General features: G+C 41.2%; 3 long non-coding RNA genes across 3 annotated transcripts in view; 2 read left to right on the top strand and 1 right to left on the bottom strand.

The window, feature by feature from the left end:
* LOC121069743 overlaps nucleotides 1–7,829 on the top strand; it is a 45,379-nt gene extending 37,550 nt beyond the window's left edge. The window contains exons 2-3 of the long non-coding RNA XR_005819590.1: nucleotides 6,511–6,661; nucleotides 7,662–7,829. This is a non-coding gene — a long non-coding RNA (uncharacterized LOC121069743). The remainder of the gene's footprint in view (nucleotides 1–6,510; nucleotides 6,662–7,661) is intronic.
* On the bottom strand, nucleotides 302–12,718 carry LOC121069744. Its single transcript, XR_005819591.1, has 3 exons — nucleotides 12,502–12,718; nucleotides 9,568–9,603; nucleotides 302–508 (listed from the first exon to the last, which is right to left on the bottom strand). It is a non-coding gene; the product is annotated as an uncharacterized LOC121069744 (long non-coding RNA).
* A 1,852-nt stretch (nucleotides 12,719–14,570) lies between these two features.
* Nucleotides 14,571–21,882, top strand: part of LOC121069742 — a 98,924-nt gene continuing 91,612 nt past the window's right edge. The window contains exon 1 of the long non-coding RNA XR_005819589.1: nucleotides 14,571–14,701. This is a non-coding gene — a long non-coding RNA (uncharacterized LOC121069742). The remainder of the gene's footprint in view (nucleotides 14,702–21,882) is intronic.

Here is a 21,882-nt window from a genome sequence, read left to right on the forward strand (position 1 = left end):
AGCAAAGATCTCTTCTGCAAATGGCTTTGTCAGAAAAAAGTCTCTTTCCTTCTAAATACGTCTGAGTTGGTCACATCAGTGGTGTGACAACAAGGTGTGAAACATTTTCTTGCATGCTACTTTACTTTTTAAAAGGCAATCAGTAAAAAAGAACTATTTGCAAATGCTTCAGGTTCAATGAAGCTATGTCATACATCCTCCCAGTTGCCTGCCACAAGGTTAAAGGTAGCTTTACCTCTGGTGTAGACATTAGTGTTGTACACATCTAGTGCCAGCAAGGTTGAGATACAACAGTTGTTAATGAATATGTTAATTGTGTCTGAAGGATGAAGGTCAATGTGTGTTTTACAAAGATTCTTAATGTTTCTGTTATTTAAAAAAGAAAAAAGAAAACTAGCGTAGAGTCCAGAATTTAATTCATTTTCAGACTGAATGCAGTAGCTGTATTGTTTTCTGTCTGATGTATCTTCTTTTTCCTCATCCCCCTCTGTCTTCCTGTCTTTCCTCACTAGAAAGAAATATAGGAAAAAAAAAAAAACACACTTATCAAGACTACATATTTTCAACATAAATGCTTCCATATGTATTTCTCACAGCAGCTAATGTCATCATTTTTTTTTCTCTGTAGCCAGGAAGGGGCAGAATATCATTAAATCTGTTTTTCAGTGATGGGTAACTGGATATAGGATGTAAGAGAATGGCAAGAGATTTGTCAATAACCAGGAGAATTGGAACTGTGAAAGAGGCTTCTTGCATGAAAAATAATAAGTAGTTTAGTATCAGTCTTCAGAAGGAATATTATGTGAGGCAGTAAATTCCTGAGAGAAGGAATACTTGTGTGTTGGTTTTTGTTGTGTTTTTTTTTAGTGGGCATAGACCATGCATCCCATAAACTCCATCTGTAGGATCCAAAAGGCATATGTTGTTTTCTTTTTGTGTATGTGGAATGCCTCAGTTTTATTAAATACCTGCTGGTAACTATTGCTATTTGAGTTAACATCAGTTAAGCTCTTCACAGAAAACACTCTCTTAAGTGACAGCAGCTACCCAAAATGCTACTTCAGAGGTACAAAGGTGAGGCCCTACTTTCATACTGCATACACGGGTAGGATGTGCCACCTACCACAGCAGCTGTTCTAACAAATACACTAACCGCTCTAACCCAGAAAATTAGAAAATAATTATTTCTCAGAAACGCAGGAACATAATACCATCTCATGTCATATAAACATGTTGACCCTCTTTTGGAGCTACCAGAAAACAAATATTAGTAGCAGTTTACCTGTAGGGAATGTCATCTTCAATGCTCAAGATTTGGGTGACAGCCAGCAGCCTGGAGAGCCACGCTGTCATTGTGAGTTGGTAATCTCTAAATGGTGATACTGGAGAGCATTTCCCAGCTCGCAGGGTCTGCTAATGTCTCCCACCACATCTCTGTGCTGGGGGAGACAAGGGCATGCATTGCCTTCATATCTTATCCTCCTTTTTGTGAGTGGGGAACTCTAGTAAGGACACTTGAAAACAAGTTCTGGTGTATTCGGACCACAAAGCATACTAGCCGTGCACTATAGACATGTCTTTAACAACTACACCAATATAGAAGGAAGGCATATGTATACAAGGGAAGTTGCTTTAAGCCTGCAGCAATTATTCTTCTCCTCCTTTCAAAACAGAAACATAGTCTATGTGGCTCTGTTGTTTGCATCCTGCTTCCTTCTTTATTGCTAACAATAAAAGCAAGCTTAGGATGACATAGGCAGTCAGAGATCAGAGATGTGATATTGTGAAAGCCCCAGTCATCAACCTGCACAAGCATTAGCATGATATGGAAGCAGACGTTGGGGTGAAGTTATTAAAGCTATTCTCAGCACCTCATTTATGGTCTGGGAAATGCTCATTGGGAAATCATCTTTGATGTCACGGCAGTTAAAGTGTGAGGGAAAAAAATGAAAAAGTGTTCCACATTAAATGGTTTTTATACTGTCCTTGGCTCCTCAGAGTGAAAAAAAAAAAAAAAAGCGCTCATCTAATGCAAATAATATGTAATGCATTGTGTGTGTACAAAGAATACAGGCAATTTGAATCCTTAATGTTCTCTTTCAGAGGACAGGAGAATTGAAAAAAATAAATTAATTAAAGTGATAAGTCTTCCCTGCATGCATCTTTTCTCTCTAGTACTTTATAATTAATGTTATTGTCACCTATTCTAAGCTTTCTTTATGCTCTCTGGTCTATACAGTGCCGGTTACTATGCAGTCTCTGGGCAAGGTAAAAGAAAGTCAAGAAAAATGGTGAATGCATTAGTAGACAGTCTGTTACTGATTTTGTTCAGCCTTGAACTATGATTGTTTGAAATGTCAGCATCAGGAGAAATATATCCACTCGCTTATGTATGTGAGAGTTTTCTTTAGAATGTCGTCTTATTGTTTTTGTTCCTGACAAACTTCATATACACACACATTTAATCACGCAGTACAAATTCAATAGTGCAATTACCTCTGTGACTTTTACAGAGGCTTCCCATATACTGAAGAGGCAGATTGAATTGCAAGGCAGCATGAATTACAGAGATAGTTCCATCAAGTGTTTCTGGTGATGTTATAAACAAACAGAATGAACCTCAAGTCACCAGAAATCTGAGACAAAATTATAGCCCCATGCTTCAAATAAAAGCTTCTGAAAAATTAATGTGTGAATGTTAAATTAATAGTGTTCATTTTGAAAATGATAAAAAGGAGCATGTCTTTAAAATGTGCCTGCCTGCCTTTCCTTTCTTTAGTGTTCAGAAGGCTTTCCATCAAAGGAATGTGCTATGACTTTCCTCTTGCAAAATAAAGCTGGCTCAATGTTCTCTGATTTGGAGACACATTTGTGAGTACTTTCAGCAGTTTAAAATTCTGTAGGGTGGCTAGCCCTCTAATCCATACTCTCCAAATTATTTTTGGCCAGGCTGAGTTAAAGCCTATAATCATGGGTCACCAACTGTTCTTGCGGCTGCGGCACAAGAGGAAAAAGGAGATTGCACATGCCCATAGGATGATATGCAAAATATGTGTCCCTTTTAAAAAAAAAAAAAAAAAAAAAAAAAAGGATAAATGAGATTTTAGGGTATTTTCAGCCTTGCTCAAATACAGTCAAACAAGGAGGTAAGAGGCTGGACGAAGAGGGGAGCCACGGCACTGAGAGGTGTGTGATAGTGTGCCAGGGTTTCCCCTGGGGCATTTCTGAGCTGCTGCAGCCTGGCCTTGCCTGTAAAAGATGGCAAAGCTGAGTGGTGTCCCTGAGAGGCCACATTAGGGTTGATCCCAGGTGCTTTCTTCTCTGACTGCCCACTCGCACAACGGCCACAGGCAAAATGTTTATCCTCAGATAGCCTCTGAGCACCATCCCTTTTTAAAACTTAATTCAGTATGAACTGATGGAGGGGGCTAGGTTGCTACCTCCACAGGATAAAATCAATGAGGAAATAAAGACTAACAATTTGCCATTCTGAAGCCCCAAAAAAGCCTTTCATCCTTTATCATGATGTATCGAAAGTGACATCCGTTCCTTACGTTAGCATCTGCAGACTCTAATTATGCATGTAATCTAACAGCTGGGGGGAGTGGCTTTTGATGCTTTGGGCTGCAGGATGCTTTGGAAGGCTAAAGAGTGCTTGCTAATAATAGGATCTCGAAGATGTTATGTAGGTCTCCTTGTGGAAAGGTCCTTTTTCTCTCCCACCCAGAGCTGACCACAGGGCACTGAAAAGCAGCGTTCAGCCCCCTGAGGCTCCCCTTCTCCCTGAGCTCCCAGCAGCTCTGCTGCCTGATATCCTGCCATCCCCCAATTAATCAAGCTGCCCGGTTTTGTTGTCTGAGAGAGGCCTTTTCCTCTTCCTGCTGGGAAGGGAAGCCTGCTTTGTCCTTTTAGCCATTTCCAGCCCCAGGATCTGCAGATGGGGCTGGGCAGCAGGGAGGAGGTGGGGAAAGAAAGACAGGCCTCTGCAGCCTGCAGGGGGGAAAGAGAGAGGTTGGCTTCAGACCCTTGCAGCCGGAGTGCCTTCTGAGAAGGAGAAAGAGGGATTGTCAGCCCCCTGCCTGGGCTATAAGGGCAAGAACAGCTTCTGGGTTTCATTTATTTTGCCCATTAGTTGCCCGCAGTGGTTTGCAGAAGGGCAGCTACAAAAGGGAAGTTCTGAGGTCCGCAGAGTTATTGTCCCCTAAATTGCCTTTCCCTGGCACATGTTTATAAACAGCCCTCCCTGTCACTGACAACAACTATCATGCTCAATTCAAGGCTTTCCTGTGGGAGTGAAATGCTAAAAAGGGGAGGAATTCAAAAGCCCCTAACATCACCTGGGTGCTTTCCATGCTGAGCTCCATTCATCACTGCCACATCCAAAGGCTTTAACCCCTAGTAGCGCCTCAGCCTAGCCCATACAGAGGGACAAAGCTGCCAGACTAAAACTACTGAAAACCAAGCTTGCTGCAGCATCCGGGGTCCCCACCTCTTGCGACATCCATGGCCTGCATGACAGGTTGGAGAAGGTTCAGGGAGACATCACATACAGCGATGCGGCAAGGAATCAGAATAGGAAAAACATTTATTATGGGTGTCAGAAATGTCTGATACCATTAAGGACAGACAAGAAACATTCCCCAGGGCCGGTCACAGACCCAGAGCAGCAGCATGTTCATTCCCTGATATGCAGCCCCAACCACTCTTTTCCCAGAACGGGCTCCTACAGAAGGAGTGGTTTATGTGGCAGTGGGAACAACATGGAAGGTAGTGATTTACCCTTTCACAACAAACACCAAACCTGGCCACTTGCTCTGGACAAGGTAGCTGATGTCTGCTGAGTGTGCCCAATGTGCCCTGTGTCAGAAGGCTGGTGGTAGAAGGGTCTCGGATGGCACAGAGTTGTGCAGGAAGTGTAATGAAGGAACGACATCTCTGCCCTAATCGATCCCTTCTGGACTACACTTCCATGTCTTCCTTTATGTTAGCTGTGGCATATTGATACCATGCGAGAAACCCAAGCCTCAAAATGGAGTCCAATGATTGTTTTCAGTGAGAGACATAGCATTATTTTTCCCCTGATTTATTAAGCAATGTAATAGCTAGATCTTCAGGCAGGTTTTTTTTGTTTGTTTTTTCCAGTTGCGTTTGTCAGACAGAGTTTGGATACTGTTGGTTCTCCTGGCCATGTCTAATTTTCCTCTCTAAGATTCTCTTTGGAAATAAATTCTTATATTCTCTCAATGTGTGGAAATAGGCAGTTTTAGAGGTAAATCAGACAGTACATTGCTTCCTCTGTGGGCTAAGAGCAGGAGCCACTCCTTCAAAGCTGGGCTGGGGTGAGATTCTCTCTGTAATCCCTGGAAGAAGTCCACAAGGGACTGCTCAGGCCAGGTCTGTGGGGGTGATAACATGTGGAACAGACAGAGCTGGGGGTGCCAGCACAACCCCCTCAACTGATTATATCTTCAGGGGAATACATACCCTGTATCCTGGTGCCAGGAACTCCTGCCTATCCTTTTCTTCCAGCTTTTGGTGGAGCAAGAAGCAGCAGGCTCCCCAGCTTTCTGCTTTCTCAGCTGACCCAGAAGAGAGGAACAACTTTCCCTGAAACTACCAGCAGTGACACAGATCTATTATGTCTGCTGTTGAGTCACAAATGTCTTTTGTATAGAAACAAAGGGGAAGTGAGGATTGCTGTTCAAACGCTGCTTTCTCTCCTTGGACTGGCCATAGGGTGCCTGTGCTATTCTGGGGACAACAGTTACTCTGTGTCCTTCGTTCTGCATGCTATGGCCAAGGCAAAGAAGATTTGTCTTGCAGAGAACTGAGGAGTGAGTCAGCTCTGGAGTCAAGGACAGACCCTGGGAGCATTGCATCCTAGTTTTCTTTGCTCGCCCTCACATAGTATCCCAGAGAATTTTGAAGAAGTCAGGGGTGCAACACAAAACCCTGGGAAAATTAATAAGCAGTTTCTGCAATGGCCAATTTTTACAGTACTGGAACTGCAAACTGAGACCTGCAAACTGAGAAGACAAGAAGATTCCAACTGAGCAGGATATCAGTTAAATTAACTTCTCCCCCCATTCCCTGCACTTGCCAAGTTCCAAGATACTTTACCAAGAAAACAAGAACCAGATCGCACGAGTGTTTTCCATTTAGATTTTGTCTAAGCTAAAGACACTAAAGAAACCTTTAGGGAAAATTAAGAGAAAAAGAAAATTGGCTCACTCTTCCCACTTATTGCTTTAATAGAAGGAAATGAAACTTCAGGCTGTAGTTCTTAAACCCAAGGCCCACAGCAATCTGTCACTCTGTGTTTTCCCATGGAACTGGGTAAACAGAATACTGTTTGGCCTTTAATAAATGAGAAAACGAACACATGAAGGAGCACTTGATCAGAAGTGACAAGAGCAAGAGCAGAACGATCCAGAGGAATAAATAAAGCTGTGAAATTTAATAATAATATTCCCTAAAAATATCACAAATTCTTTTCTGACTATTGCACAGGTTCCCTGAATACATTCTTCCAGAGACTGAACTGTCTTCCATCAACATGTTCGTTGCTCCTACTGTTTTAACTCGCTCAGGACAAGGAAACCACCTAAAAATGCAACTGGAAGGTGCTTTAAGAAGTTATACTCCCACGTTTTCTTTCAAGGTAAGTGCGAATTTTTGATTTGAGAAGTCTAATTAAAGTTAACTGCCTATGGAGAAATGATGGGCTTGCGTGCTTCAGCTCTCCCTAGAGATATGCCCTTCCCAGCTGAATTAAGTTGCCACTGTGTTTCACTAATGTGCATCTGATGCTTAATGAATTGGGGTGTTATTACCATTGGGTAGAGGTGGATTAAAATTGAGTCCAAAGCCTTTCCATTCATTCCACTAATTATTCTCTGCATTCATTGCACACAGATGAAACGATGAAAGGCTCCCTGTTGTGCGGGATTTGGACATTTCACACTTGGAATATAAATTGGGCTGATAATCCATATAGCATTATTGTCACATTTGTGGGTTTTGGTGCCAGGAAGCAATAAACTGTGAACTGCCATATTCCCAGTGTCTCAGCCTCTGGGGATGGGAAGGAAAACCCTTTCTTTGTATGTCCTTCTTCAATTTCATATCTAGATCATTTTGGCTCATAGACCTATACCAGAGATAGATTCCCCTCTCCTCTCTCCAAATGTACAAGCAGCCATCACTCTGAAGCTTTGGAGGCATTCAGATCATGCTTCTAAAAATCAGCTTCCATTCCTCCATTCCCATACTCACAGGTTTCAAGAAAAAGGCAAAGCACTGAGATGCTGTAAGCGCCTTCTCTTGGCACTATCTGCTGGGGAACACAGTACAGGAAATCTTTTGAAATAGATGGCTTCTCACACAAATTACACTCTGCTAAGAGACTTCAAGGGATTCTAGTTCTTGGTTGATTCTTATCCAGGCAGAAAGTCTTGAGTGTTTTGGATTGCCCCTCTTTTAGCCTGAATTTTCTCAGTCAAGGGGTAGACAAAGTCTTTACTGTCAGGATGCTGGTGTCCCAGGGGCAGACTGCTCTGCCATAAAGACATATTCAGCCCTTAGTTGCTGATCCAGTTATGCAAGTGCATTGCCTCATGTGCTTTCTGTAGTATACTGAAGTCCCTTCTCTATTAAAACAGGGTCTGATGAAAACCCAGCACTGCACCAAATACTGGATTAGGACTTAACAGTCACCTCTTTAGCCTGTATTCTTCCAGAAAAGCCTGACATTTTTGTATGTGTACATGTATACAAACAGGCTGACGATATACAACATATATGCACAACCTCATCTTACAGGTAATATAGCCAAGTTTCTGAGGTACATTAATTCTGCAGTTTCAAAAGAACCAATTAAAAAGAAATCTTTGGATGTCATAAAACTTGAGATATTTGTGTGAAATATTTCTATTTTGAAGAAACATTTCAGAATATTCAGATTAAAAGTTGTTTTGTCAAAAATCTACCAATTATAGCAAAAGGGAAACTAATGAGGAAAGCAAGTCTGGCACAGAACTGAACAAACTGGAGACATCTCATACATAAACTTGGAATCAGATCTTACTCATGTCCCATGGATGTGTGAAATAAACTGACAGTTTGCTTAGTCAAATGTCTTGTCTGGCTGATGGCTGCAGCACCAGCACATGAAAGAAACTATGTAAAACGGCACTAAAATTATTCTTCAGCTGTACTCCAATAATAATGTTGAAAGCAACAACATCTGCGTTATGTGGCAGAGGCAGTATAAAAAATGACTGTTAACCTCACATACTGTAAAAACTAGGGAGGTGTTAAACAATTGCATTCCCATTTTGGGAAAACATGACTATGACTGTATCCTTGACAGAAATAAGCTATAATTCCAAAAATAAGAAGCAGAAGTAAGCCATAATTCTTTAGCCTTTCAGAATTTCATAACCATTGTCAGTATTAACCAAGTCACAGACTTCAGGGTAATTGCTCCTGGAAAACTTTGGAATATCCTAAGCAAAACATAAATACAAATTATTTTTAAAATAGTGGCTTCTAATCCCAGAGTTGAGAGAGCTCACTTGAGAATTTACCCTTTGACATATTAGGACTGAATCTTAGGGAAAAGTCTAATGTTATTTTGTGTAATTGGCAAAATTGCAGCTCCAATTTTTCCTCAAACCCACCCTATTTAGATTCAAAGCCATTCTCATATGAGTGCTTTTAGTAAGTTTGGGAGTAAGTCTGAGGAAGAAAACTTAATGGGGTCCATGTACTGTTATTGCAAGCCCATGTGTGTTCCTACCAGAACATGACTGGCCCTTGGCAGTCACAGACATGCACCAGACACAAGCGATCTATTTTTGGGGTGAAGTGGCGCTATCAATAGTGAGAAGACAGGCTGGCCATGGGAGTATGGGACTTTTCTTACAAAGGCCTTTATCTTTTTGCTGCAAAGGCAGTAGGATTTTGTAGCCTGCCAGGGTGTAAGCTATTCATTGTTTTTCCAGCTGTGTGGTAGCAAAATACAGCCAATGATGTGGATACATGGACACATCATGCCCACTCACTGATTTGCAGTCCTAGGACTAAAGTGCCTCTTAGCCCATGCCCTGCACGGTACAGACTGAGCCCTCAGGGTTTAACCATGCACTGAATGTTGATAAAATGTTTTGTAAAACAGCCAGTATACTTACCTTTTAAAGTAAAATAAAAAGGTCAAATATTTTGCAGAAGTGAGACTGAAACTGCTGTACATTATCTGCATGCCTGCTAAATGCTGGTCAAACTGTTTGCTACTCCAAAAAAATGAAAATAACATTCATATAGAGCTGTTCTTCTATGGAGACCATTACATCTTCTTGAACCAGACACATACGCTGTTTAGACTGTGTTTATGTGTTAAATCAAAGCCATCTAAGTAAATGCAGCATTCATGAGCCACTGCTACATGCCCTTGCCACTGAGTTTAAACCGTTCATAGTAACACTGTCCAACACACAAGTACATGACATTTTTATTGATAAAAATCACACTCAATTACCTTGCACACCATGGTTACACAGCACTTACCAGTCAATGCTGAGACGGGTATGTGGCAACTTCTTCCTTTGAAAAAGATTATATAAGTAACTATAAAAATAATAACAATAAAAAAAAAATACTTCCATAGAATAGGACTCCCTGAGCAAGAAAGATAGTTAGCTAGATATATTCTGCAGGAGTTTTGTTATCATGTTGGGATTTATATGTTCTGTAGGCCAGCTGCTAAAACGTCCTCCAGTGGGATGTTAATAAAATCTTCCTGAGGGGAAAAGTAACATACCAGACAAAGAGATTTAAGGAAAAGGGGGGAAATTTTCCCAGAAAGAGCCACCTCGGAGAGGAAAATACCTCAGTGGTGAGCACATTCACAGGGGAGGTGGGATTACCTCCACACATTGCCATACCCTGGGCCCTCCACCTGGCACAGGCCAAATACACAGGCTAATACAATTCTCTCTCATGCTTCTGCTGTGCTTCACTTCCACCAGGCTGTTGTGCCAGTCAGGGGCATGAGACACCGCTCCATCGAGTCCCCCAACCTACATGCTGACATATATTCATTCCCTCATGGAGTCTCACATTTGATAAGATGTCCTCTGATGTGAGATACTGAACCAGAAATGCCTCATCTTGCCCCCAGAGGTGTCCCTCACTGTCAGCAGTGAGGGAGACCAGACCTTGTGGGAATACTTGGCAGCTTATTGAAAACTAAACGTTCACCTCAGACATGAAGATTCGAATTGCAGCATTAAACGTAACATTTGACTGGAGTGCTTGGAGTCACTGATAAAAGCAGGGGCGTCGCCTGTTTATTTTCCTGTTGGGAACATCTCGTGGGCTTTCTTGCTCTGCTGATGGTTATGAATGTGTTGTTGCTTTGAACAGAGAACACAGGCCTAGGGACTCTTCATTAGAGAGGAGTGACATACAGCATGCAGATGCTGTGCATGACATTTCTTGACCGGAGAAGGGTTCAGTGCTCTTGGAATGAGGCCCTGCATGCACGATACCAAAGCTATCCCGGCGCTCGAATGAGGAATCTGAACTTAAAGGAATGTTTGCTCGTTCGTTCACCCTTAATTAGTTTGTATCCACTGAAGCCATAATACACTGTAACTCATTGACCAAACATGAAAGGCAACAAATTGGTTAATTGAGAGAGAGCAATGCAGTGCCTGCTCTGTCTGTAGGAGCCAGGGCTACTGCTCCCCAGGCAGAATTGCCCTCAGAAAGGCTGTGGGGTTATCACCAAGCTGATCCCATGCACCCTCTGGCAACAAGGGCAGCAAACAGCCCATTGTGCTGCAAGCCTCCTGCGATGTGCCTCCTCCAACGCACTTCCTTTGCCCTCCCACACCCACCCCAGATGTACACCAATTTCCAGTCTGCGTGTCTGAAAGACCCTGGGTGCAAGCAACAGATGCTCTAGTTCTCTCGCTAATGCCCTTCCTCCCCCAAAGCCCGTTTTTGCCTCTCATGCTTCATCCCCCTCTGTCATTCCAAGGAACTGGGAAGTGAGAAATAAGGCTGAGCTAAGGCATTGCATTGCAGCCTGCACGGGGCTGGAGCAGTTGTCTTTTTATCTCCCGGGTTTGGAGAATTCGTCCACATATCCTGCTTCCAGCTGCTTAGCTGTAAAGTCTGCTCTGCTCAGCTCCCGCTGCCATTCAGTTTGAATTTCTGTGGAGAAAGCTCTCTCCACAACTTGCTTTTCCTAATGACATGCACAGCCTTCAGTTCAGGAGGGTCTGGTGAGACTTCTCATCTTCCCTTTTGGGACACCACACAGACAGCCAAGATAGAGACATTTATTTGGTTCTAAAGGAAAAACTCCATTCTTTAATTGAAAAAAAAAAAAGAAAAAAGAAAGAAAAAAAAGAAAAAAATCTAATAATAAAAAAAAATATTAAAACCTTTAGTTACATCTGCCAGGCATTCCAGTGAGAAAACAAATAGTGGTAGTTTTGTTCCACTTTTCATTAGAGACCTAAGAATTTGAATGTCTGTAGTGAATGCCAGCCAGTTGCTTTTACTTGAATCTAAAATAATTGAAATAGCAAATATGACATGACATTCAGCTGGAAATTCAGCCAGCTCAGAAAGTAGCATCACCAAAGTCTAGCCAATGCTGCTCTGTAGCTCTTCTCCAGCAAAATGGAACTGTAACTATTGCAAGAACAGAGCACTTGCAGGATATTTCTTTTCAAATTTGCTGCCAGAAATATCACAGTTACCTTTCAAATGTCTGCAAACATTCCTGAGAGTCTTGTGATGCTGAAATACCCAGTAGTTTTCCAAGCCAAGTCGTCAAATCCTGAGAATTTGAAACTCATTTTTAAATGAGTTTACTAATGCTTAACTTGCATTTGTGCCTATCTCAAAGCCTCTTCATTGTATCCTAAGAACACGATGTCATCTTTGCCTGTTAACATGTTCAAATTATGAACTAACTGGCTTTCATTTTGGTTGACATCATATAGATTTCTTTAGGTTGGGTAATACACTATTTTTTTCACATAAGGAAGACAAGACTTAAAGATTCCTTTTTAGCATAATGTATCTGCCCAAAATGGTATTAGGTTGAACACTGAATGGAATTATCTCAGTCAGGGAAGAAATAAAAAGGCCTGGACTAGTTCCATACTTTAAAGAGAAGTTGTGTTGTACTATTCTGGAGCTAAAAGATATAATGACAGTTTGAAGAGTTTTGGTTGGGTTTGGGCTCGGTAGTTCATTAGAGACACTTGATTACTTGTTTTGAGCTTTTTTTTTCTTATTTTTTTCTTTTTCTTTTTTTTTTCCCATTTCCTCATTCTGATGCCTTAGTACACGAGCTTCTTTATCCACATGCTCTTGCCTCACTTGGAAAGAAAAATCAGTTGGGCTTGTTTATACCTGTGTGTTCCTACCAACCGATGACAGTGCATACCATTATCCCTCATTAGGGTGATGAATACTTACAGCTGTGCATATGCTCAGACTTCTTTGTAACCTTTTGGACATGAACACAAAACTGTGAATAGGGCGGTCTGCTGCTCTGAGAATGTGCAGCACTTCACAGTCACTCACATGCACGTACAAATTTAGAGCCCAGCTGAAAGCAAACTTCAGTGTCATAATGCCTCCTTCATGCATGCAAAGTACATTTTAACAGCCTTTGTGTTAGTTACCACATATGTCTAGCAGCTGGATGCTGAGAGACTGGGAAACTCAAACTGTACAGAAGAGCCATAAGGGGGTGCTTGATGAGTATTTTCCAAGTGAACAGCACAAATAAAACTACAAGTAGAAACCACAGTTACTCTAACACAAATCCCTGTCTCACCACCACAAAAAGCCCCCATTAGCCATCCTCTGTACTTGGCTTTCCTTTCACCCCAGGTTTTTGATAACAATCAGAGATGAGTTGCTGTACACTGGTCCATCTCACTATGATTCTAATATAGACTAGATTCTAAAGGGACCTCATAAAAGTACTTTATGTTAAGATATTCCACCCTGTTGTTTGTTTTGTTTCTTTTCCTACAGAAATAAGCATCACATAAAGATGATTATCTATTTTTCATCTAGTTCCCAGACCTTATTAGATTACGTGCCCATTGGCAGATGCAGCCAAAAGCTGTCAGAGATAGTCTCCAAAGACTCATAACCTTCTTATATGCCTTGTGAAAGTAAGAGATGAGGTTAAAGAGAGAAGTCTAATTTTGTGTAACTACAGGTGTTAAGCTATATAGAGAATTCACAGTCCCAGACTGCGTTTTCTTAGACCTCAAATTCACTTCACCACAAGACTCAAATCCATAGGATGAGCAAATTCAGAGCCAATGTGGAGCTGAGATATACTACAGAAATCTTTCCCAAAAGGTAGGTGGAATGCTTATCAGACTGTTTGCTTCATACGTTAAAAGATACATGCATGCATGTTACTGACAAAACCAAAGATTTTACTACCACTGAATTCCTGTTAGAGTGGCAGAATGAACTAGTAAAAAAGTTGAAATTCATTTCCATCTTCATTGTACACCATTAGCAGAATTGTTTATTGAGATGGTAGGACTGTCAGAGAACAGCCTCTTGTAAGAAAGTATTTGTGAAAGCTGTAATCATGTAGGTGATACCTAATCATACATGACTATCCAGTCTGGTCAGGGAATTGAAGGAGGTCAACTGAGTTATCACCATTGGAAATAACTTTGGATCAAGCCATCATGTGTTGATTTGGTCTAAATTAAACAGAATTAAATTATAACAGGTTTGGGATTTCAGAGAGAAAAACTGAGAAAGTAAGGGCACAGGTCAGTGAAAACACCTGGACTGGAAAATCTAATTTAATTATCTCAAGGATAGGAAAACTATCAGGACTTTTTTTGAAAAGAAGGAAAAAGAAAAAGCAGAATTTTGAGATAAATAACCCATACAAAGAAAATTAAAAGCTATAAAATGCTACAGAAACTTAAATTATAGAAGTGTATTGAAATATATGATTATATTATCTGCCATATTGTATTTAATTTTGTTTATATTTAATACTGATTTATATTTAATACAATAAAAAAGTGATGCGTAACATTAGCAAGAGTCAGCAGTTACCCTATAAAAGTGGTTAAAGACTGGCTAGTTCAAATAGATTTCAGAAACTCAGTTACAGACACATCCTGTGTGTTTGGTTGCATTAATTGACTTGCTGGATGATGTTGACATGAAAAAAAATAAAAACGAAAGGTGCTATAGACAGGAAAAGATTACATTAGACCAGGAACAACATGACCAACTATCATAACCAAGCTGACCTCCTGGACTAACCATGCACTGGAACTGCAGGGCTAAATGAACTCATCTCCATAGAAATTAAATCTCAATAGATTTATAACAAAGACTTCAAGATTTACTTCTCTCCAAACCCTTTGTCTTCAGCAGTAGGGAAAAGGAGGGAGTACTCCTAGCCCCACGCTTGGCTTGCACTGCTGATGACCTCAGGTGATTGCAGTGATGCAATAATGTGGGAGTGAGGTCATAAGGAACAGCAGGTGGGATGCTTGGGGGTCTTGTAGTCAGGGTTCTTGCAGTTGGGGGCAGAGGGTTCAGTCTGCCAACTTGTGGAGGCAGTTCAGCATCTCCTGAAGAGCAAAGAGACTGTCTGCTGTGATGGAAGATAGAGGAGGTAAGTTTTGCTGGATAATAGCTTCTTGCCCTCTTCCCTTCTAACCTTCCTGAAACACAGCTGGTAATTACAATGGGGCTCAACGAGGGTCTTTTTTTAAAGTTTGGTTGGGAAGGGTATCCGAATGTTGGTGAGAACTGTAGTATAATCCATATGATGGCTTAAGTAAACCAGGATTAATGAGCACGTTCAAGGTTTTTCCTCTCTCATTCTTCAATAAAAAACTTTAACCAAGAGGTTAGACTAAATGCAACCTGACAAAAATGTAGCAGTACACTTGGGAAAACCCATTTAATCTAAGGTTGTAATAAATGTGATTTGCTTTCCATCTTTGCTCTTACAGCTGGGATTTACGCTTACTTATTTAAACATATTCCTACTCCTGGAGTATTTGGTAAATGTTTGTTTACTTAGTTTTCTTATCTAGGAATTGTAGTGGTTTGAGAAAGAATAAGATCAATTGAACTGTGTAAAGTATCCCGCGAGTGATAACTGAAGTTTCCTTTAGAGAGTTGAAAATGTTTTAAAATATAAAAGTAAAAATCAAAAACCTTGATGTCCTTCATGATATTTTTAACACACTTTGAAAGTAGCTTGACATTTCTTTGTGTAAATCTAGTTTATTTTTTATAGATGGCGAAAGCTATTGAAGCTTTCTATGCAGCCATTTCACGGGTAAATCTGTGGCTTCGTTTTTGTCTGAAGCCTACTTTCAGCTGCTTTTGGTATTCATGTCCCAGTTCAAGCAGCACCTTAACTGATGTGTCTGGGTGGAATGAGTTTGATAAGGAAGATGGATAGATATGGAATTCCTGAACTGCAGTTATGGAAAGGAATTTTATCAGTTGGCTCTAAAGCACCTCACTTGTAACAGTGTGTGTACAAGGCTATCTTGTGGCAGCGCTGATACCCCTGTAATGTGTAGTGGTATGCAATGGTGATGTGGAGTGGGGTGGCTTTTGCTTGCCTGGGTTGCTGTAGCGTAGTGCTCCTGTGTGGGTCTTGCTGCAGTGAACCACTAATGAATGGCATCTGTGCTCCTGGAGAGCTGGGAGTTGTGGGGGACTGGGAGGAGAGAAGACAAGGCTGCCCGCAGGGCAGATGGGCAGCATCGAAACAGTCAGGCCATAGGTCTCTTTCCTTAGACCAAACTGCATGGGCAGTCTGCTGGCCATACTCTTTCAGTGGGGGATGAAGACTTATAAGGATTGGAAAACAAAACTAGTTCTATAGTATCTCCATTTGCAGTCTGCACAGGTGACATCCTAAAACTTTAAATAGCTCTGCTGGGCAGATTAACCTCCAAATCCATGCAATCATGGTGCAAGCATCCTTACCAGCTGACTCCAAGCTGTGTTCATTGCTCTTCCCTCTCCCCACTGTAGCTCCCTCTTAGGAGGCTGGGCTCTACCCTCAGTGTTGTGGCATTTGCAGGATTGCAGACCTGTAAGGTAAATAGTTGTGGGGTGAACTGGTAAGTTTCCCGTGAATGTTTGAACAAAGAAAATAACTTTGTGTGATGGTAAATCGCCTTTAGAAAGCAGCAATTGTTTCCTCAGGAAACAGTGCTTTGAGTAGGAAACCTGTATTGGTGTAGAGAAGGCTGCAAAGCTGGCTGGTATACTGTCTTGTGTGCAACAGTGTGTGAGCTTCTTGAAGGAAAGCCCCAGCTTGGTGAAAGGCCTTGACTCTGCAATTAAATGACTGCAAAAAGAGGGGAGGAGGGGACAGGAAGATGCTGAAACAGCAGAACACTTCTTACTGTCTGTAATTCATAAAAGTTCAAAGTCTTCCTTTGTGGAAAGAGGTGGCCATCCATGTGTTCTAGACCTGACAAAAACATAATGAGGCTCAAAGACACAAAACTACTATATGACTTCAAATAAAAAGTTCTGGTGGAGAAACAGAGAATGGGGAGTGACTGATGGTAGCAATAACCTGATCTTATCAGGATGCTGATAGCTGGAAGGAATGAATTTCAAATGGACAAAAGGAAGGTACTACACTCTGGGATAGTGTCCAGTTCATGGGTTGTGAGAAGTCACCGAGACAATTCAGCAAAAAGTATCTGCAAAGGTGCTGGTACTTGTACATCATATGATGATCTTCTGCAAGACAGGTGGAAAGAGAAGCATGACAATAAAACAAACTGTTTCATCTGATTCCCCATGAGGATGAAGAAATCCATCCCCTCTGTTCAGATCCTTGTGTAGCCATTCATACTTTGTAAATGTCAGAAATGTGCTGACAGATGGATCAAGAGAAATAGAATATATTACAGCATTGCATAAACTCACAGGCTAAGCACTGGGTTTGATCTGATGAATGCGAGATCAGTTTATAATGCAGATGAGAATACCGATTATACTGTGATTACAATGCCTGAGTATTTCAGTGCAGATATAAGCATCCAGCTGAAGACTGCAATAGTCATTTTTCTAGGTGTTTTGTAAGGGCTGTCCACGTCTTTTTTTTTTTTTTTAGGGTAATAGAATCCTACTGTTATATATAATAAAAGGGGGGAACAAGATGCAAATGCCTCGATTCAGTTCAAAGCCATTCTCGTTCTTCTATTCTTAAGTCTTCCTGGAACTAATATTTCCTTTCCCTCAAGCAGAGCAGCGAAGCACTCTAAATGTGTTCTGCTTTCTGTATGTTAATGGCTGGAGTTTCAGTTGGAAATTGTTCCACTGCCAATTATGTGAGTAGACTTGAGCAAGGAGACAAAGGGGCTGAATACCAAATAACCATGTGGCTGGGAAGGCAGAGAAGAAGGGGTGGGGGATGCTGTCTGTGAAAGGCAGCATACCAGAAGAGTTTTGTCTTGTGTATTACTGAACAATTCAGATTGTGTGGAGGACAGATTGGTGTCCTGAGCCACCCCAGTGGCCTCGGTGCACCCTTGCTTTCTGGGAGAAGGATGCACAGTTCAATTAAACGCAGATGCTGCTGATTCAGCCACCTCCTATCTGCTATGTGTGCCAGCTGCCCCTTCCTGCTTGTGAAGGGGCAAGGTGAAACTACCTCTCACTGCCATTAGCACCCTTGTTTGGAGTGGGTGGGTTTTTCCCCTTCCTCTGTAGGAAAGCCACTTAGGCCTTGAGTAACTTACTTGTACTGTGTGGAGAAATGATCTTAACTACTGTGTAGAAACTCTAAGGCATGGGGATCGGAAGGTCTGGTGCAGATCATCCTGACCTTGTGCAAAAAGCTAGCAGAGCATGCTCTGTGGGTGCTGTGTATTAAATGCACAGTATCACTGCAGTGACAGATGTGTATGCTGATGTGTCTTTAAATTGCTATGGAATCTGAAAGCCACAGGCCATTAGTCAGGTGACAGCTTGTGCTTAGGTACTGCTGTGATGGATGCTCTATAAATGGGGGGGGGAGGGATGGGCTGATAGAAATGACCTTATCCCAAGAGTTGCCAAATACCCATGATGGCCATAAAACCTTCGACTAACAAAAATAATTTCTAATCAACTGAGGATTCAGTGCTATAAAAAGAGAAACTAATAAAGTAGAAGCTCCCTATTTCCATTTTAACTTCAGTATATTAAGCAGCTTGTAAAATGCCCTACAGAAGGAAAAACATCCTTGGGTGTATGGAGTGTCTTTGGTATACAAAGGGGAAAGCCTGTCTGGGCTTAAGGTGGTCAGCTGGGTCTCTGGACTTAACTTCTCCCTGTAGACCTTTTCTGCCACTCTGGTCAAGACATTTATCCTCTCTGTTCCCCTGTCTAAGTAAAGGTAATGTACCCCTTCTCAGAGGTACTGAGAGGAGAAATGCTGCTATTCATAGTAGAAGTGCATGGGCCACCATAATGAATTCAAGTATTGTACTAGTTGAAGCCACAAAGATAGTAACCAAGTTACTAAGATAGACAAAAGAGCGTTTGTCCCTGTCATGGTTGTTCTACACTAGACATCTGATGCTAATTGCTACCAGGACCTCACAAAAAGAAGTCACTCTGTCCTAGGAATGCATGGACAGTGTTTCTGCTGGCTTCCTCTGTGCTGGCAAGCCCCCTCTGTAATGGAAGGGCCTGGGGCTGAGAGGAATCCAAGAGCCTCTCCTTAAAATATTATAATCGTTTGACTCCTCTTTCCTCCCTCAACTGGGAGGGGGAACTTTTGAAATGGGTTTGTGAGAAAAAACTACACACTATTGCTCAGTGTCTATGTTGTCTTAGGATGAGGTCTTCTGGAAAATAAAATGTAGTCTTCCCTATAATGAAAGGGGGTCAGGGGACATGGTGAAGATATCTGCTACAAGTCCCCAAGTAGAATGCCATGAATCTTCTGCCCAGCTGGAGAGAAGTGAATGACTGGAGTAAGGGGTATCTGGCTCCCCTTAGAGAGAAGTGGCTGTGAATCCAGAGTTTTTATTCTCCATCCTGAGTGTTTCGTGCTATTCTGTTGGGCACAGAAGACTCTTTTCTTTAATAAAAGGTGCTCCTTGCAAAACTTGTCATTGATTCGTGGATGACAGGTATCATTGTGTCATGTCTAAAACAGCTTCATGTGTATCCAAGAAGATGTAGATGCTGTTTATCAAAGAAAAAAAGGTTCACTATTTTGGTACCACTGCCAAAATATGTGGTTAATGATGGCTTGCTCCCTGTCATTGAACAGCTGGGAATACTGGGAAGCCAAATTATCTGTTCTGTTTTTCTATGCTTTAATGAATGTTGCTACTAAATGGATGTTTAAGTGACCTGATTTGTTTTGGGTGTTGTATGTGAAGAAGCAAAAGGGCTCATGTTTCTGAAACAGTTAATATGTAAAAAGAGTAATATATACTTATAACAACACTGCATTGGGACTGGTCTTCTAGTCTATATATGTAACCTAATGGTCTGAGTTGTGAATTGCTGGATATTTCTGTATAAGCCAATGTTCCACATTTTATGGCAAGCACCTTTTAGTAAGTTTTACTTCTGTTTCCTTTTGATCAGTTCTACGCTAAACTAAATGAACTAGTGTCTTTCTCTAGCATGTCCACATCACAGGCTCAGTTGTAAAATAGAGGTTTTTCAATCCAGATTATGTGAATTTTCCAAAAGCTTGGAAGGAATGTGGTCACTGCACTATAGTTCTGTTTTTTTCTTTTTTCCCCAGGCAGGTGGTATATCCTTTTCATCTTTAAAATGTCCCTTACTGTATCATATGGGCTGTAGTATAGATGTTTTTACCAAAACATCTGCTTGAGTTTGTCAGCTGTATGTCACAACTGAATCCTGTTTTGTCTCAATCAGCTGTCTTAAAATACAGCTATTGCTCAGATGATGTTTCTTAATACCACATCTTGGATTTATACTTTTGTTTTCTCAATTGAAATTTGATGGTTGGGAAAGTCACTTTCTGCCAACACCTTCTGTCAGTTTCTTACCAGCATTTGTTCAAGTGCCTTCAGGTTTTTCATGTTAGCAGTTACGAAAGTTGCATCCTACTGTGTTGAAGTTGCTTGTGCCAAGTTTTGAAAGGGAATAGGTTGATCTCATCTCTGGCCAAGGTCAGGATTACATGAGATTTGAGTCTTGGTAGACTGTCAGTTAGATCCTAGTATAGATTATCTAGTATTTTCTAAACTGAAACTAGCTGTATCCTATGAGGTTTTTGAGAGGAAGTCTGAGCCCTGGGTTATTGCTTAAGGGGATAAAGTGCTAGTCCTGCCATAAACAAGAGGGGAATCTGACTGCATATAAATCTACAATAAGTTATTGTGATTTGCTATAAAAGCAGCTGATACGGTGCTCGCATGACCGCTGAGATAGACATGTGCATTCCTTAATACTACAAAGAAGAAAGAGCCAGTTCAAAGGCAGCCTTGAAATAAGTTCTGTTTGAAATTCTGCTACTGCTTTTGCTTGTGGGCTGGAAATAAAGGTCTATGCTTTCTCTAACATTTGTTTATCCGAGGAGAGCAAAGGAACTTGTCAGGAATAACACATTTTGTATTTTGGCTCAGTTCTGTTGGGAAGGACTACAGATTTTGTGCTCCATCTTTCCTGCCTTTTTTGTGCTCTACAGCACCCTTGCTTTTGGGAGCATCTGTTTTTCTTCTGCTATTACTGAGCACTGGGTGCAACAGGCTGACAGGTTCTCTCTAAAGAAGAAAACATTTAAGCAATGTCATCAGAGGTCAGATTGATAAGGTGCTTTCTGTGGTCTCCACAGGTACCTCCTGGCCCCAGACTGTAGGGAGGAATATGGCCTGTGAGGGCTCTTAGGGTAGTCTAAGTATGGCAGGTGGCTGTTACTTATCCATCCTGTGCTATCACATGCAGGTAGACAGGAGACCTGAGAAAGAGCCATAAAGATTGGTTTTTGGCCTGGGATCTCTATACCATTTTTTTTTGCCAAAGGGCATTTCTGGACAAATGGGCAAGTCAAGCATTGCTCTTCACAGAAAGCCCGTAGTTTCATATGCTATGCATATATCAAAGCCAAGGCAAGTGCTGTAAGGAAGCAATAGGGGGTGTCAAAAGGCTCGTGGAATAGATGTGATACCTGGGCTTTTTCCAGTTCTGCCCTGACTGTGTCTAGGTCAGGCAAGATATGCTTAACATGCCATGGATGTGGAATAGGTGGGATACTCAGAACAGGGCAGTTCTCAGGCTCAGCTTTACAGTAACAAAGATGCAGCTAAAATAGTCCATTTTCAAGGATGAAATTCCTGGAAACATCTACAAGAATGCTGCTTATTTTATGAAATTTGTGTTTATAGTTCTAATGCATAAAATCTAGAGGAGAGTAAATGGTGAAGCACCCATATCTTAATTCTAAATATTAATTTTAGCTGAATATTGGCTTGGTTCTGTACAAACTTTCCAGCAACTTTGCAGGGGAATTCTGTTTATCTCAAAAGCACTAGCTAAACCCACAGTGAACTTTTTCTCATGTAAAGGAAAAGTGCTGCTGATCAAAGTGAATTTGAACGTGATTTTCTTCTTATCGTTGAGTGGTACTAATCATGTAGGCTCTAGTTATACAAGAGGGAAAAATACAGAACTAAATTTCTTCTTAATAGGTAATAACTTGCATTTCATCATATTGTATGTGTTTTGCTGACTAGTGTCAGTGCAATAACACTGTGGAAGAAGTAGTTGGCTGTAAAGGGGTTACTAATGTAATTAGTTTCCCAACTCAGTTTGTGTGCTCTCTACTTAACCAGCAAA

Source organism: Cygnus olor, chromosome 4 (assembly GCF_009769625.2).
Source record: "Cygnus olor isolate bCygOlo1 chromosome 4, bCygOlo1.pri.v2, whole genome shotgun sequence".
Classification (NCBI taxonomy): domain Eukaryota; kingdom Metazoa; phylum Chordata; class Aves; order Anseriformes; family Anatidae; genus Cygnus; species Cygnus olor.